This window comes from Talpa occidentalis, unplaced genomic scaffold (genome assembly GCF_014898055.3).
Source record: "Talpa occidentalis isolate TD23 unplaced genomic scaffold, MPIMG_talOcc4v2.1 talOcc4.2, whole genome shotgun sequence".
Taxonomy (NCBI): Eukaryota; Metazoa; Chordata; class Mammalia; order Eulipotyphla; family Talpidae; genus Talpa; species Talpa occidentalis.
Window position 1 is genome coordinate 17,236,553 of NW_023602073.1, and position 18,768 is coordinate 17,255,320.

Sequence of the window (18,768 nt, forward strand, 5' to 3'; positions counted from 1 at the left end):
CAGTGTGTGCCCATACTTCCTTGGGGCTGCGTTGAGAGCATGTCAGAATATCATTTTCTGGTTTCACAGATCACACTGTGCTGTAACTTCTAGACACTTGGGATTCGTCAGTTGATGATACTGACACAAATCTCTACCCTTTGGAGCTGCATTCCCATGAAGGAAGCAGGAAATAAGCAGGTAAGTAAATGTTCAGTGAACAATGCCTGAAGCAAAACAGTCCCTGAACAAAATAAACAAAATAAAACAGTCCCTAAGCAATTTTCAACTGAGGGAGAAGTGCACCTTCCCACAGGAGGCCACGGTAATCCTGGTTGAGGGGAGACAGCTGAAGGACTTGAGGAAAGTTCCTTAAAGATTTCTGTGCATGACAGTTTCTCACAGAGGGAACACTCAGGTCATAACCATTTTAGGGACTCCAGGGAAACACTCCCCAGACTGGGCACCTGACTTCCTGCACCCAGCCTCGTAGGGAGAAACCACCCCACTGTCTGGAGGAGATGCATCCCCAGGGGGCCTCCCACTGATCTCTTCTGAGCTGTCTCAGCATATCACACACATCGCATGAAGCACTGGGCTCTCCCCACTTTGGGGATGTGTCTCTGGAGGCTTCTTCTGTGTCCCCACCCCTCTCAGCCCTGAGTGCTGCATGATCCACTCATTCACACAGCAGGTGCCAGGGGGGCAGTGGTCACAGGACAGTCCCTGTCTCATGAGCTTGTGCTCTTGTCTGCTGCTGCTGTGTGGGGTGGTTGATCCTCCGTGGGGTCCCTCATCTCCTTTCTTGGTCCATTGATAAGACAACTCAGGATAAGCTGTGCCTGGTGCAGAGTCTCATCCATGACAGTGACAGTGCAAGGAGGTACAAGAGAAGTCACCATCAGATCAGGAACCCCTTCTGTCTATGAGCTGGATGCTTCAGAGGGGTGTCCTGTCCCTGTGTAGTGTCTCCTCCCAAGACTGTGCCAGGACATGATGAGTCCATGAGTGGAAATGGGCAGAGGCTCTGGGCACAAGAGTGGGGGTGCAGAACTGGAAGAAACTCCTCTTGGGTGGGAAGAGAGGAACCTGGGTCTCAACTGGGCCTTGGGCCTGAGCTGCTGGATGGCAGGCCTGTGACTGGGCTGCACCCCGGCTCCTCTGCAGGTCAGCTGCCCAACAGACCCCACATGGCTCTCAGCACCAAGCCAAGCACCGGGGCCCAGGGAGCAGCCAGCCAGCTCTAGAATTCCAGTTTGCTTCTCCTGACTGCCTCCCCCTTCTCCCGACCAGCCCCTCAGACTGCAGAAGTTAGTTCTTAAGCAAAAATATTATGTTTTTATCATAAATGCCTTTTACACCTGAGGATATAAACATGGCAGAGCCTTGTTTTGTGATGATAATCTGTTTTTTTCCATTAATTGTAACTCAATATAGTGTTCTTTATTGAACTAGAGGTGCTGGCGCTGAGGCACTAAATACTTGACCCCTGACTCCCAGTCTCTCCTCCACAAGCACAGGCCACTGGTGATGCAGCTCCCAGGTGGTGCAGACCACTCACTGCAGGGGCCTCCTGTGCTCTCCTGGGTGGTGACTTTGGCTGTTCTTACGCATCAGAGTGCTGCCGAGCAAAACTGAGGAGAAAAGTGAGATGCAGCAAGAGAAGACAAGAGTGGGAGGATGATGTGGGGAAGTGTTGCAGTGCCCATGAGCCCTGCTGCTGTCACCCCCTTTTCCCACCACACCCTCCAGAGCAGTTTGCAACAATAGGCACTGGAAATTGCAAGGATAATATGGTTGAGGAGAGTCTTGGATTCCCAAGAAGGCTGGCGGCAAAAGTAGAGAGCACTCAAGTCAGAGTCTGTGAAGTGACCTCTGCGGTTGCTGATTGAGAGACTGGGGGTGACAGAAATGTCTACCCCTTCTGCTGTTGCTGTAAATGAAGGGTGCCCTCTCCTGTGCCCCCCGCCGGTTCAGGACATGTGGAAGAGTCACAATCCTCCCCATGTCCAGGAGTCTGCCTCCCTCCCATTTTAGTTTCGTTTCTGATTTAGATCAGAGCTCACTTCTTTTTTTGCAGCTGCAGGGAGTGGCAGCTGGAGGGACCCCACCCTGAGTGTGTGGCTGTGCTGAGTGGCACAGGTGGTAAATGATGCCAGGCCAAGGTTTGTCAGGGAAGAGCTAATGTGTCTGTGTGTGCATGTGTGTGTGTGGTGGGGGTAGCTTGGGAAAAGCACTTTGGTTAGGACTTTGCTCTCTAGCCCTCTCTCCCATTCTGTTTCTCTTTCTCTTTCTGTTTCTCTTTCTCTTTCATGCCCCATCTCAGAAGATCGTGCATGAGAGGTAAGTGAAGGCCCAGGACCTGTACCCTGGGTGTAAGGAGTGGGGAGGCCTTTCTTCCCAGGAGCACAGAGCCCTTAGGAGAAAAGAATCTAATATATTTTAAGGGAAATAAGTTGTGAAGTAAAAGAAATCTCCAATTCCCTGTGACTGGAGAGCTTTGTCCTTATTTTTGGAGGGAAATAATCTAATCATCAACTTTAGTTGAGTCCCAATTCTTAATTCAGAGAATTGTCACTTCAAAGGAAAGTTCTCTAAGTTCTTCCCAATGACACTCTCTGGCAACAGCCACCAGGAATGGGAAAGGGAGAATAGGACTAGGTTCCAGAAGCAATCTCGTGGGAAGGACTGACTCTTGCTCCTGGTCACGCCCCTCCTGTCTCTGGGTGTCAGATCCTCACTGTGATGCTAGGGGGTGAACATCCAGGCCCAGGGGGCCAGGCCTTACCCACTGCTTTCTGGGTTCTGTTCTACACACTCCCTCGATCCAGTCACCCTAAATCTGCTGGGAGACAGTCATGGCCTGAGGAGGAGACAGTGGTCTCAAGGGAGGTCTCCAGAGACCCTGCTCCAGGACCCACTCCTTCTCTTCCAGCTCTTTCCCAATACCTGCTTCTTCCTGTTTTGTTGCTGATTTTGACTGTGACCCTGGTAGGGTCTTCACAGAGTCTGTTTCCTGGTTTTGTTGCTTGGGGGTGAAGTTGGGCTAGGGAGAATTGGGGGCATGGAGTAAATAATGTTAAATGTGATTGGGAGTTTTTCACAGTCCACCCAATTCCCAAGTATTATAGCCACGTACAAAGAAGTTATACAGGTATGAAGAATTCTTAATGTTTACTGGTTGGGAAAGTGTTTCACTCTCCCTCACAGAGTTTTCTATATCTTATTGCAACTTTGGCTAAGCCTATGTTGCTAAGCCTCTTAGCAGCAGGTCCAAGAAGGTCTTCTATAAAGATGGGATGTTCTCTGTCTCTGGGGTGTCAGGTAGCCACATTTGCAGGTAGATAGTAAGCCGCTGAAACACAGTTAGTGGATAGGAAACTGAATTTTTAAATTTCATTGTATGTTTTAGTGACCATAAACAGGAACCAAACTCCAATCCATTTCCTTTCTAGACACAGGATTTCAAGATTAGTAGAGGCACAAAAATCCAGGTTATGTATATTTCCATCACTATGGAAAGTTCTGTCTTCCTCTGACCACAATATTGGATTTTTTCAGAAAGCCATGGCCTCAGCCCTCATTACCAAGAAGATGAGGGAGGAAGCCATGTGCTCCATCTGCCTCCTGCTGATGACGGAGCCTATGAGCATCGACTGTGGGCACAGCTTCTGCCGCGAGTGCATAACAGATTTACTTGTTAATCAACGACAAGGGACATCATCCTTGAGGAGGTCCCACTGTCCCCTGTGTCGGGCACCATTTAAGAAGGACAATCTCCAGCCCATAATGCAACTGGAAAACCTCATTGAGCACCTCAAGGAGCTGGAGCGTGAGAGGCTGTGTGAGGAACACGGGGAGCAGCTCCACCTGTTCTGTGAGGACGACGGGCAGCTCATCTGCTGGCGCTGTGAGCGCTCCCCCCAGCACAGAGGACACACCACAGAACTTGTGGAGGAGGCAGCCCTAGGCTACAGGGTGAGTAGTGGATGAGAGGCCTGCAGCAGTACCTGTTCTCTTGTTGAACTCTCAGAGTTAAGATTATTTTTGCCTGAAATCCTATTTTATGATCTTAAAACACTCATGGTTTTTTTGGATTTTTTTTTTTGTTTGTTTTTGGTTTTTTTTGGTATGTGATGGGTCTCCACTGAATAAATTTCTGTGCTCCTGATGTTCAGCAGGTGGTCAGTGTCTCATCCCATCCTTATTCTCTCTTGCTGTGATGATCCCTGCTGTAGCCTTCAGTGTGCTCAGTCCACACTGGCCTGTTTTATCTTCACTTGTGTGTATAATTTGAAAAACCACAATGTGCAGGGCCATGTGAATCTGATAACAGGGACAGAGACACACCACCTTCTAGGTATCCTGCAGTCAACAGGGTAAGGAAATCAGCAAAACAAGAATGCTGGAGGCCCTTGACTTCGGAGGTTAGTATTCCCCAGCCCATGGGGAGTGATTTATGGGGGAGCTTCTAGAAGAGAGTCTGCAAGGACGCGCATCTCATCATATACAGAAATTTAGAGAAAGTCGTCTTGTGTATATTATTATCTTGTGCACATGCAGCTCTTCCCTGGCAGTATTGTGGTTTTGGGTCAGCTGTCTCTGGTCAGCAGATGAGCTTGGATCACAGCTCAGCGGCCCACCAGTGATGGCCCCTGGTGCATGTCATTCAACCCCTTCCTAAGCCTCAGATTCTACAGCACAGTAATGATGGTAAAAATCCTCCCAACTTCTCAGGGTTATAAGGGGATCAAATATGTTACTGCGCAGACTTTCCTGAGGGCGCTTCTCTGAAATCGTGAGAGTCAGTAACATTTAAAGTCTTCCTTATTTTTAATAGCCCTGGAGGATGGGGATCCATTGAGTTTCCTTGAGAAAGCTTGACAAATTAACTATAATGTCCCACCTTATTTTTATCAGGAAATTTTCCAGAAAGGTCTGACTGAACTGAGGGAAGAGGAAAACCAATATCAGAGCCTGAAGTTGACCACAAAAGAGCAAATAAGGCAATGGAGGGTAAGAAATTGAGTTCATTAATTTCAAGCTATTTTGCATCCAATATCATTGAGAAAGTGATGGTTGGGCAACATACTTCATGTTTTATTCTCACTAGACCAGGCAAAATAGCTAAAATCTAAGAACAAACATCCTTTATTTTATGGCCCTAGTATCTGTGAGAAGTTATCTACCTCTTTTTACCCTCACAACCATGGTTGTCTAGAATGTTCAAAATCTCAATCTGTAAAAGTAGAGTTTTGAACTTTCTTACATGTAACTATCCTAGACCAGGTTTCAAGTTGTAAAGATTTCAGCATCTAAATAATTCAAATTCTAAATCACTTCCTGTTTTGAAGGTTTAACCATATCACCTTGGCACACTTATCACAGTGCAGGGTATAACGTTCCGCTTTCTAGGTTCAGAAGTCATCCTTTGTGAGCACTGAGAACAGGGTCACTCTGGGTGAGATTATGTTACTCAGCTCATGAGGCTGGTGGTGAGGATGGAGCTGCAGCAGGTACATACACTGCACACTGTGGGTCTCTAAGACTGTTTCTATAGTTTACACAGGGTCAGAGCCCACACCCCTATAAACACACTGATGGAATCCATCGCTTTACAGTTAATTGTACTATTTAGTCATTCTGCCTGTTTTTGGAGTCTCTTCCAGCCTTTGTCCTGATCCTTTGTATGTATTTCCGGGATCTTGGGTAGTGAAGGGGGAATTTCCACTGTTACAAACATATAGAGAAACCACATCAATGCCTGAGTCCAGCTGTCCTTGCCTCCTACTCAAAAGTTCTGCTTTATCCTAATTAATGATCCATGACTACAATGTCACAGTCATATGATGCTGTATGAACTGAGAAATCAGCAGTGGAAATTGCAATTCTGTATCTTCCAAATGAAAAGTGAGTCCCACAAGAAAGTTTATTTGGTTCTGTCATCTTAGAAAAAACAGTACGGGACACAGGCTTAGTTGATTAATATTTCTGGTAACTCTGATCAAATTCTGCCCCTTTCCTGATAATCATAGACTCCCCTACTTGCTGTTAATGTCTAGTCTTGGTGACGTTCATCACAAACTGTTGCTTCACAAAGTTCCATCAGAGACAGATATACCTTCTTACATCCAAATACATAAACTGGGATTATTAGTGTTTGACCTTGGCCCTACTTCCATAATTCATCAGCTGAAGAAGAAGGAAATAACTCAGTTAACTATAGAGAACTGTGACAGCCTCTCCCATATCTGAGTTCTGCGTCCTGCGCCTCATTCTGTAGCGGGGGACATGCACATTCCTCCACCTCAGATGACTCATGGCAAAAAGTATCACAGTATCTCAAAAACTTTTCTTTTTATAAATGTCTGTGATCTTTAAAATAAACATATGAAATTTACCATTTTCAGCATCCTCTGTGTTCACATTATTGGCCATCATGTTGATATTGGGGTGTCCCCAACTCTACTCTCCATCTGCAGAACTTATTCATCCTTCCAACTTGAATCTCTATCCCCCTGATCTTGTCCCCAGCCGTCTACTTTCTTTTTAAATTTGACTATGTACCTATAGAAAAACAATCATGATAAATAAATAAATAAATCTTTAAAAAAAAAAAAAAAAAAAAAAAAAAAAAAAAACAATCATGTGTCGTTTTGTTCTGACTTATGTTACTTGCCATAATCTCTTCAAGGCTCATCCACGATGTATCAGCTTCCACATATTTCTAAGGCAGACCAGTATCCCATTGTGCTTATGCACCTCATTTTGTATCTCATTTCATCTCCAAATGAGTTTTGGTTTGTTTGCACCTTTTGAGCATCCTTTATTGATTCTAGGAGAAGATAGTGCATGCGAGAAGTAAAATCCATTTTGACTTTGAGAATCTCTACAACTTCCTCCGTGTTGAGGAGAAGTGTTATCTGTGGAGACTGGAGAGGGAAAAAGAGCAGACTCTGAAGAGTTTGCAGGACAATGAGGCGAGTCTGGAAAAGCAGATCCAGGAACTCAAGAGCCACATCCAGGAACTAGAGAAGAAATGTCAGGGCCCAGCCCAGGATTTGCTGCAGGTGAGGCTGTGCCCTGGGAGGATGCAGAAAAGATGTCTGTTCCCGAATGTTAAGGGGACCGTGGAAAGAAGCAGGGGAAGATGGCAAGGTCTTCCACTTACACTGGGAGGTGGGGAATCATTGTAGGGAATTTAAAGTAGTGTTTCTTTTGAATATGGCCCCCAGAAATCTATAGGGTGCCTTTATGTGGATCATAAAATATATTCACATTGCATAAATAGGCTAGATCCTTGGCCAATACATACCATAGGAGTCTGTGAGCTTCTATCTGTCTCTGTACAGAACCCTGACTGCAGACATTTTCCTGGAAGATTCCTCCGGTTGACTTGTGGGTGATGAAATGGGTCAGCCACAACGTATGAGACACTCTCCCTGATTTGTTTGTAGTTCTTGCTCCAAGACCTCTTATGGGGCTTTGCTCAGGCTGCATGAAGGATCCACCCCCTTCACATACATCCTAGAGCTGTTTCTTCTCATTCCCTACATAGAACTGGAGGTCATGCTGTGAGCATGTAGCGTGACAGCTCTGTCACCAGGTGACACCTGCTGCCACCACCTGAGTGGGTCTCTCAGGGGCTCTGCCTCTGCTCACCGCTGAGGACATTTGTGATAAGCCTCTAACATGGGCTGCTTGGAAGGATTTTAGGTCCCTGAAAGCAAATCTCCAGAGGGACATAGGAAGCTTCTGTCCTTCTTCCCCAAGCAGCCCACAGGCTGATGTGATTAGAGGCATGGGTGGCAGTAAGAAAGTTATTAGACTCAGTGTGTGAAGAACTAGATGCCATGCTGGTACCCTAGGGGACAGAGGGCATCACTCTACCTGGTAGCTGTCATCGTCTGTGGCTGGCTCGTCTCTTTGCTTCTTTGGGAGAAATGATTAGAGGTTAGTCCTGCATGTCAAGCTCCATAAGATATGCTGCTCCCCGATCACATTGTGCCTTTGTTTCTCTTTAGGACATGAGAGACACCTTGGGCCGGTAAGTGCTGTATGAGTACAGGGGTGATGGTGTAGGGGTACATTGAGCTTCATGGAATGTTCACTGAAGATGTTTCTGTCCTCTGCTGATTCCAGGAGTTTGACTGTGAAGCTGAATGTACCAGAGGCTGTGTCTTTGGAGCTTCAGACTGTGTGTAATATTTCGGAGCTTTACTTGGATTTGAAGAAAATGTTAAAGAGCTACCAAGGTTTGTGAAGTTAACAAGCTCTTAAGTGCTGTGGACAAAAGGCACCTTAAGTTATAACCGAGTTCACTACCTGCCCCTGGACAGGCTCATAGCCACATCGGCTGTTTAGTTATTTTCACAGGGCTGCCGCACACTCTCTCTTGTTAGGATGCCTCAGTGATTGGACAGGGGCACAGGATGCAGGTGATCTGGGCAAGCTTTTCAAACTCCTTTTCTTCCATTTATTAACTGTGTCATTCCAAGCATATGACCTCCTTGATTTTCCCACCTGAAAAGTAAAAATACTAACAATTCTCATTTCACTGTTTTGTCATTAAGATGAAATGCATCACTCTGTATGAAGTATTTAGAACAGTGTCTTGTATGTAATGTTTATTGTTAATGTCTCAGTCATGTCTGAGAAAGTAGGTGAGGATAATGGACTTTAAGGTTAATGGTTTTAAGGCCTTGACCCAGACAACATGGTAAATGTTAGAATAATAACGAAAAACCACATTTTACCAATTGTAATCCTGTCCCTTGATTCTCTTAATCAGTGCCAGCTATATTTCTATCACCTCTTAGCTACAATTACAAAATTCAAATGGTTTGACAACTAAGTATTTTCTATCACTCATTTACCACAAAATGAGACCTAACTGGAAAGATTTGGTGACTGCTTTAGTTATGTACGGCTGCAAATATTTAGTGTTTAAAAAAACAACACATTTTATCTCTCAGTATCATGTGTCAGACATCTGGGGACAGCTAAGATGGGGTCACACGGAGCACCTATGGGCTTATCTGGTGGATCAATGGGGGGTTAATCCTCTTCCAGTCTTCTTCCAGTTGTTGGCAGAATTAATTTCTTTATGGTTATAGCATTTAGGTCCTGACTTCTTACCACCTGTTCTCTGGAAGCACCCCCAGCTTCTGAAAGTCACCACTCATCAATTTACACATAGGCTGCCCAACATGGCCAATTATTTCTTGCAAGCGAGCTCAGGAGAGACAATCTCCAGAGTAAGTCAGCTATTAAAATGGAATCACATAGTGAAATATAATCAAGGGGTCACATCCCATAATTTTTGCCAGTGGTTGGAGGTAATCGATCAGAGGCATCTTAGGTTATGCCCACAGTTAAATGGAAGAAGTGTTATAAGACTGTAAAATGAAGAGGCAGGGGTCATGCACACCACCTTGGATCTGTCCTCCCTCAGTGGCTAATCCTATGTCACACTGATATGAGACTACTGGAGACCTTTACTTATCCCACTTCATGCAAGGTTATGAGGACGCGGCTGACATAGCCCTTGCTGGGGGTGGGTACACCATGTAGTGTGTATTATTGTTATGTATTTAAAACATCAAAAATATTCTGAATTTTAATATTTGCCCCTATACCCAGTTTTTGTAAACAAGGGATTATAGATTTTTATGTAAATGTCAGTTAATGTCACGTTAATGTCAGTGGTAGCCACCAAAAACAGTATCTGAGAATTTGAATTCATAAAGATGCAAGGAAGGAAAAATCAGAACTTTATGAAAGTCATGTCCAGAGTTCAGTAAGCTGATTTGCCTTCTTTTATATTTCATACATGGCATTTCAAGGAGGTTTAAGGCAGTCTGTTTCTGAAATGGGCTTATCTCTTAATTAAATATATCACCTTTTTAAAACCCTCATTATTAAAGCCTTTGGCTATTTTTTACTATAATATAATAACATTAATAACTATAGTAATATATAATACACTGTACTATATATTATATTAATTTTACTATAATGCAAAAATGTTAATAGTTTTAATACTATATAATATATTACTACACATATTATGTATATTATTAATAATATACATAATTACACTATTAGTAATAATAAAACTAAATTTATTGTTTTTTTCTATAAATCATTTTTACAAATAAATTGTAATCAATTAAATAGAATAGAATAGGCATGAAGAAAAATCTCACATTTCCTTCCCCATTTCCAGTTCTACTTCTCAAGGCAGCAAAATCTAGGTCTTTCTATGTTTGTACAAGCATTTAATATAATTTATTGAAGTCTCTTCCTATGTCACCTATGACATTTAAAACTACCACTCGGGCCTCCCCGGTGGCGCAGCGGTTGAGCGCTGGGTTGCGAAGCTGCCCACAGCCTCCGTGGCGCCGTTCGATCCCTGGCTGCTCCCCGGCCCCGGAGGAGGATCCCACATGGTGCGCAGACCTCTCCTGCCACCCGCTGCTCCCCTCAGCAGTGTGCTTCGTCCTTCTGCCTGTTCTGCTCCCCGCTCTGGCTCTGGTGAATTCTCTCACCCTCCCGCGCTTCTGACTGTACCCAGTGCATGTATAAACAAAACAAACAAACAAATATAATAAATAAATAAATAAAAAAACATGCCTCTATATAAAAAAAAAAAGAAAAAAAAAAAATAAAACTACCACTCCATGAGACTATCCTAATTATATGTAACCTTATCTCTGCTGATGGGGCCTCAGGCTCTCCAGCACTGGGGTGACAGCAATGCTGCAGTGATGTTCTAGTCAAACAGCCTTGTATCCTGGAGCTTTCATTTCTGTGGCATGTTCCTAAGGCCGGGGTTGCTGGAAGGTGTTATCCTGATGCCTGTTGCCAGGTAGCTTGTTCCAGTGAAGCAACAGGCACTGCCACCTGTACGGTTCCACTTGCCTAAGTGAGCGCTCTCTTTCTGTGGCTGATTCGCTTGTTTAGGAATTTTGTCTTCTGATGAGAAGACTCCGCATGTGCTCTCCTGTTTTATTCACAGTCCTCCTTTTCGGGGCTTTGATACAGATGAGGAATCTGAGACACAGCAGGTGAAATGAGTGCTGTAAGTCCCCACAGTGGAGGACTGGGAACTCAGTCAATAGCTCTAGAACTCTTTGTCACTTTGCAGTGTGGTAATCTATGAATGTGATTTTTTTGTTTGTTTGTTTAATTTTTTTTTTTGGTGGGACTCTCGCCGATGGCTGGGGAAAGAACCAGCGCTACAGAGCCTGCAGGCAGCCTCGCAGCCCAGCGCTCAACCGCTGCGCCACCAGAGGAGGCCCGAATGTGATGTTTTTTTAATGGAAGGCTTGAAGTCACTTGTTATTTCCTTGTTTTTTTAAATTGTTATGCACAAAATACTTCTGTGAACATTTCTGGCCCATGCTTCCTTCTTTTCTTGAATGGATTGCTCAGATGTACCTTGAATGGAATCGGTACTATACAGGGACGCACGTTTTACTTTTACAAGCTCTGCAGATCTTAAAATTGTATGAATGTTTCCAACCCACAGTAGGAACCTCCCATGTGTGACTTGTCTCACTATTGAACACTTTTGACAACCCGATAGATTTAATCTGGTATCTGTTTATGGACTTAATTTTATTTCTCTCTTTTCACTAAAGAGGTTCAGTTTCTTTTTGCTTGCAAGTCCATCGACCCTGTGGGCTTCTGTGATTACCCAGGGTTTACTCTGTTTTGAGAATGTTTCTGTTAAGTTCTTGACTTTATTGATCTGTGAAAGCCTGTTATGTCCCATATCTTCTGATAGGCTTAAAACAGTTGTCACTCACTGTTTCACTATTGACTTTTTTATATGAAGCATTTTTAATTGTTCAATTGTATATATATTATATTATGATGTAGATGTTTTTCTATTCATATTTCTCTATATTTGGCCCTTTACTATTGATTTCTAAGCTATTTGCATTGCACCCCCAGCCCACTGGGGCAGTCTGTCTTTGCCTTATCATCTCCTCTGTGCTTCTGTTGGCTGAAGAAAGTAGAAGTCAGAGAAAATGGAGCCTGGGAGACGTGTACGCAGGGGTCAGCTTTACTGGGAACAGCAGAGTGGAGAGAGGTGTGGAGTGATCTTGAGGGGGAAAAGTGAGCCCCCATGACAGGAAGAGTTTCTGCAACTTGATTTCCCTTACTGCTGGAGTCCAGTAATCAGTGTTTCACCCCAACACAGTGTTTACTTAACTCTGTTGCTACAACTTCTGTTCATTTTAATACTGCTCAGCTGCTCAGTGTCACACTTAAGTTTATCATATATTTTTCTATTTTACTTGACCCTATCAATAGTTACATGTTTTTTATGTGTATTGGTTTCCATTACAGCTAATCCATTAGCTGATACAAGACAGAAAAGCTTATACTTTAAAAAGCATGGGGCAGGTTTCCTGAGGTCTGGGAAAAATTCTGGGCCTTCAGTAATAAGCTATGTCCTTAGCTTTGTTATTTTCCTTTCTTATTCTTTTTTTTTTTTTTTTGTATAGAGGCATGCTTTTTATTTATTTATTTGTTTTGTTTGTTTGTTATGTTTATACATGCACTGGGTACAGTCAGAAGCGCGGGAGGGTGAGAGAATTCACCAGAGCCAGAGCAGGGAGCAGAGCAGGCAGAAGGACTGAAGTACACTGCTGAGGGGAGCAGCGGGCGGCAGGAGAGGTCTGCGTGCCATGTGGGACCCTCCTCTGGTGGCCGGGGAGCAGCCGGGGATCGAACCGGCGCCTCGGGCGCGGGCAGCTTCGCAACCCAGCGCTCAACCGCTGCGCCACCGGGGAGGCCCTCCTTTCTTATTCTTGGTGTGGGTGGTTATTATTAAAATGGAAGGGCTCGCTCTACTCAAATCTTCTGTGATTCCTAGTTGTCCTAGATAGGAGATGAAGGACTTTGGGGGGACAGTAACATTATCACTCTGGGTAGTTCTGGTCCTCGGCTTCTCTGAGTGGTGAGATGGTGATGATGATATTTATTTTTACTATCCATTAATGATCATTTCCCATATACCAGGAATTTCACCAACCCTTACGCTTATGTTAGCTCATTTAAACATCTTCCACACCATTCTCTGTGACATAGGATTTCTGCTTTATATTTAACAGATAGAGGATGACTCATGCACCCAGCAGGAAACAGAGCTCACATTTGAACACAGGCTAGTTTACTGAAAACTAAACACATTAAAAACATGTTTTTTTTGTTTTCTGTTTGTTTTATTTTGCAGTCCCTGTGACCCTGGATCCAGATACAGCTCATACTCACTTAATTGTCTCCGAGGATCGAAGACAAGTGACCTGTGGAGGCCCGCAGTTGAACCCTGGATTTTCTCTAAGATTTCTTAACCTACCCTGGGTCCTGGGCTGTGAGCGCTTCACCTCAGGAAGATTACTTTGTTTTTTTTTTTGTTGTTTAACTTTTCATTTTGTTTTTTTTCATTATTTTTTATAAATAAATTTTATTTTTATATTCCCCATACAATTGCAATCCCCTTATTTTGACCCCAATCCCTCCCCTCCCTGCCCTCACCACCCATGGAGGTCTCTGGTTCATAGTTTTTTGTTGATTTTGATTTTCACTTTCTTATTGTTATTCATTTTCCTGGTCCCTTATTTAAGTTTTCTAGATTTCTGCTATGAGTGAGACCATCTGGTATTTTTCTTTTTCTTTCTGGCTTATTTCACTGAGCATGAGCCCTTGCAGCGCCATCCATGTTGCTGCAAATTGCATGTGTTTATCTTTTTTGAATGCTGAGTATTATTCCATGGTGTATATGTACCACATCTTCTTCATCCAGTCATCTATTTTTGGGCATCTGGGCTGTTTCCAAAGCTTAGCTATTGTAAATAGTGCTGCTATAAACATAGGGGTGCAGGTGCTCTTTGGAATTGATGTTTCTGTGTTCTTTGGGTAAATACCTAGGAGTGAAATTGCTGGATCATATGGAAGCTCTATGTTTAGTAGGTCAAGAAATCTCCACACAGTTCTCCATAGTGGTTGGACCAGTTTGCACTCCCACCAACAGTGCAGGAGAGTTCCTTTTTCTCCACATCCTTGCCAACATTTGTTGTTGCTAGTTTTTTTAATATGTGCCATTCTCACTGGTGTAAGATGGTATCTCATGGTAGTTTTGATTTGCATTTCCCTGATTACAAGTGATGTTGAACATTTTTCATATGCCTGTTGGCCATTTGCATTTCCTCTTCAGAGAAGTTTCTTTTTAGCTCTTCTGCCCATTTTTTGACAGGATTATTTTCTTTGTTTGTGTTGAGATTCATCAGCTCTTTGCAGATTTTTGTGATCAGTCCTTTATCATTAGTGTTGTGTGCAAAAATGTTCTCCCAGTCGGTGGGGTTTCTCTTTGTTTTTGTTATTGTCTCTTTTGCTGTGCAAAAGCTCTTTAATTTGATGTAGTCCCAGCTGTTTATCTTTGCCTTCACTATCACTGCTTTGCGTGATGTGTCTGTAAAGATGTCTTTGATGTGCATATCACGTAGTGTTTTCGCCTATATTTCCTTTTATGTATTTTATGGTTTCAGGTCTTATGTCTAGTTCTTTAATCCATTTTGAAACCATCTTTTCTGACCATGAAGGCATCAAGCTAGAAATAAACCATAAAAAGAAGGTAAGGAACTCTCCTACCTCATGGAGATTGAAAACCACACTACTGGAAGTCCACTGGACTAACGAGGAGATCAAAGAAGAAATTTAAAAATTCTTTGAATTGAATGACAAGGAGGTTTTCCCAGCACTATTTATTGAACAAACTTTCTTTGCTCCTTTGTCAAAGATTAGTTGACCATAAATCTGTGGGTTTATTTCTGGATTTTCTATTTGATTCCATTGGTCTGTATGTCTGTTCTTGTTCCAATGCCATGCCGTTTTGATGATTATGGCTTTGTAGTATAGTTTGAAGTCTGGGAGTGTGATGCCTCCATTCCCTTCTTTTTTTTTTTCAGGAGAGCTTTGGCTATTCGGGGTTTTTGGTGATTCCATATGAATTTCATCAATAATTGTTCTATTTCTTTGAAGAATGACATTGAAATTTTGATTGGAATAGCATTGAATCTGTATATTGCTTTTGGTAGGATGGCCATTTTAATAATGTTTATTCTTCCAATCCATGAGCAGGGGATGTCTTTCCATTTCTTTGTGTCTTCTTCTATTTCTTTTAACAGTGTTTTATAGTTTTCTTTATATAGGTTCTTTACCTCTTATGTTAGATTTATTCCCAAGTATTTGATTTTTTTTGTTTCAATAATAAAAGGGATGTTTTTTTTAATTTCTTCTTCTTCAGATTTATTTTTTGTGTATAGGAAGGCTATTGACTTTTGCGTGTTGATTTTGTATCCTGCCACTTTACTGAACTGATTGATGAGTTGAATTAGTTTTTCTGTGGAGTTTTTGGGGTTCTCTATGTATTTATCATATCATCTGCAAATAGTGATAGTTTGACTTCTTCTTTTCCTATTTGGATTCCTTGGATGTCTTTCTCTTGTCTTATTGCTCTGGCCACGACTTCCAGTATTATATTGAAAAGCAGTGGTGAGAGTGGACATCCTTGTCTTGTTCCAGATCTTAATGGAAATGCTTTCAACTTTTCACCATTGAGAATGATACTGGCTGTTGGCTTGTCATATATGGCCTTTATGATGTTGAGGTATGTTCCTTGTATCCCAAGAATTTCAAGGGCTTTTATCATGAATAGTTGTTGCACTTTGTCGAAAGCTTTCTCAGCATCTATTGATATTATCATATGGTTTTTATATTTCTTTTTGTTGATGTGTTGGATAACTTTGATTGATTTTTGGATGTTGAACCATCCTTGTGTCCCTGGCATGAATCCTACTTGGTCTTGGTGAATTATCTTATGGATACATTGTTGGATTCTGATAGCTAAAATTTTGTTGAGGATTTTTGCATCAGTGTTCATTCGGGAGATTGGCCTGTAGTTTTCCTTTTTTGTGTTGTCCTTGTTTGGTTTTGGTATTAGTGTAATGTTTGCTTCATAGAACGTGTTTGGTATTATCCCTTCCTTCTCAATTTTTTGGAAGAGTTTGTGAAGGATAGGCACTAATTCGTCTCTGAATGTTTGGTAGAATTCATTTGTAAATCCATCAGGTCCTGGCTTTTGTTTTTGGGGAGGTTTTTTGATTACATTTCAATTTCGCTGCTTGTAATTGGTCTGTTTAGGTGTTCTTTCTTCTTTATCTAGCTTGGGTAATTGTAGAGTTGTAGGAATTTGTCCATCTCCTCTAGATTGTTGAACTTGTTTTCCATATAACTGTTCATAGTAGTTGCTGATTTATCTTTTGATTTCTTCTGTGTCCCGTTGTGATTTCTCCTCTTTCATTGATGATCCTGTTTATTTGTGCTTTCTCCCTTTTTTCCTTTGTGAGCCTGGCTATTTATTGATTTTCCTAGAACCAGCTCTTGGTTTCACTGATCTTTTGGATTGTTTTTTTAATTTAGATTTCATTTATTTCTGCTTTGGTTTTTATTATTTCTTTTCTTCTACTGGTTTTGGGTTTCTTTTTTGTTGTTGTTCTTTTTCTAGATCTTTGAGCTTCGAGATTAGGTTGTTTCTTTGAGTTCTTTCTTGTTTCTTGATGTGAGCCTCTATTGCTATATATTTTCCTCTTATTACTGCTTTTGCTGCATCCCATACATTTAGGAAATTGGTGTCCTCCTTGTCATTCAATTCAAAGAATTTTTAATTTCTTCTTTGATCTCCTCGTTAGTCCAGTGGACTTCCAGTAGTGTGGTTTTCAATCTCCATGAGGTAGGAGAGTTCCTTACCTTCTTTTTATGGTTTATTTCTAGCTTGATGCCTTCATGGTCAGAAAAGATGGTTGGTATGATTTCAATCTTGGTGTATTGTTGATGTTTGTCTTGTGTCCCAGTATGTGATCTATCCTGGAGAATGATCCGTGTGCACTTGAGAAAAATGTGTACTCTGTTTTTTTTTGGGTTTAGTGTTCTATAGATGTCTGTTAAGCCCAAGCGCTCTAGTCCTTATTTAGAGCTTAGTGTCTTTTACTTATTTTTTGTCTTGTTGATCTGTCCATTGTTGTTAGTGGTGTGTTGAAGTCTCCCACTACGTATGTGTTTTCTCTGATGGGAAGACATTACTTTGAAGTGGATGTGAGAGGAGATTCTGGGTGGATTTAGGAGTCTGTCTGGAAAAAGTACCCAAAGGTTCTCCCATGAGTCTGCAACCTAAGTGTGGATTCTGGGTCATCAGATTGTGGAAAGGGAAAGAGTATGTAGCCCTTACCTATCCCCCAACTTGCCTTACTCTGAAGGAGCAAATCTGGGTGTTTGGGGTTTTTGTGTACTGTGAGGCCGGATGTGTGTCCTTTTACAACATGACAAGTACTGTCTCCCACATCTTCACCTTCCCAAGGGCCTCTTTCTCTGGTACTCTCCGGCCCTTTTTTGGTGTTTCTCAAGGTTCCACTTTATTCATAATTCACAGTAACAGTAAAGAAAGGAATAGGTTCTGTAGCCTCCTTCTTGGTGTAACCATCCTAGAGAATATAATAAAAGTTCCATCAGGGAAGAAACTTAGTCTTTCCTTCACTTACATTTTTCTTTACCTGAAACAGTGCCCAATTCTGAGTGGATACTAAATAAATCTGCACTAAATTTATTTAGTGGATGCTAAGTAAATCTGGTGAATAGATACAAAGACTAAAAATACTGTAGCTGTTCATCTTAATGAGTGGAGCTTGTAAGATAACAGCCACAGGTATACATTGTCCTTTCCACCCATCTTCAGAGGGCAGATCTCTGATTTCCCAGCTCTTGGTCTGACTACCAGGGTAGCCAGAGTTCAGAGGGGTGAGTGCTCCAAGTTTGTTTGATAGCATCAGAAGTCATGTGTGGGGAGGAGGGGAAACTGTAGTTGTCGTTGTCAGCTGCATAGAAGAGCAGGAACATCAAAATAATGGTGACCCTTCTACCCACTGTGTTGTTGTCCTGGATGTCATCGTTAGTACAGATACCTTGCAGTGTTGCATAAAGATTATCGAGAGGTGACCTGAGGACAGCAAGGAAAAGGGGCTGACAGAAATGCTGAGCAGACTCGCATGTGCCAGGATGGCAAACCGCCTGGGAGGGACGCCCTGTACTTGTGCCGTCCTTGGAAGTCTCCTCGGTTGTAACTTAGTGCAGCATCTATCCACAAGGACAGGCATGTCTGGATAAGCCCAAAGGTACATGGCGTGCTTGGGCTCATGTACATGGCATGCAAGGCAAGGTTGTTTTGTTTTCTGTGACTTATGATAAAACACAGACGTCCTTGTTCACAATTCCTATATAACCATGCTGAGAAAAATAAAGAATTACTGCTTGTAGCTGACAGCAGTCCCCCATCTGTTGGGTCCTTTATGATCAGCATCCCAGGTCTCAAAGCCCACAAAAGGCTCACATTCCAGACCTAGTGAGTCTACTTAGGTGATGAGCAGGTGACGTGTAAGAGAAAAGCTACAGTGGTTTGCAGTGAGAGGGTTCAGACAGAGAGGAGATTAAGTATAAAAATGAACTTTGACAGGGTTTCAGTCTAGAGAAATAGATTTATTCCAGATTATGCTAGTGCCACCTATCTTTTAATATTTTATAAATTTTAATTTGTTTTTGTGTGTGTAGAAGAACTGGGGAGTAGGCCAGAGGTGTGTGGGGTGAGACGGAGTTAGGAGCAGAACCAGAAGAATTACTGAAAATACACTGCTGAGGGGAGCAGTGGGCAAGACAAGAGAGGTGTGC

The 18,768-nt window shown here is 42.4% G+C and overlaps 1 pseudogene; it reads left to right on the forward strand.

Moving 5' to 3' along the window:
• Window positions 1-92: 92 nt before the first annotated feature.
• On the forward strand, window positions 93-17,633 carry LOC119253534 (E3 ubiquitin-protein ligase TRIM38-like; annotated as a pseudogene).
• Window positions 17,634-18,768: the final 1,135 nt, after the last annotated feature.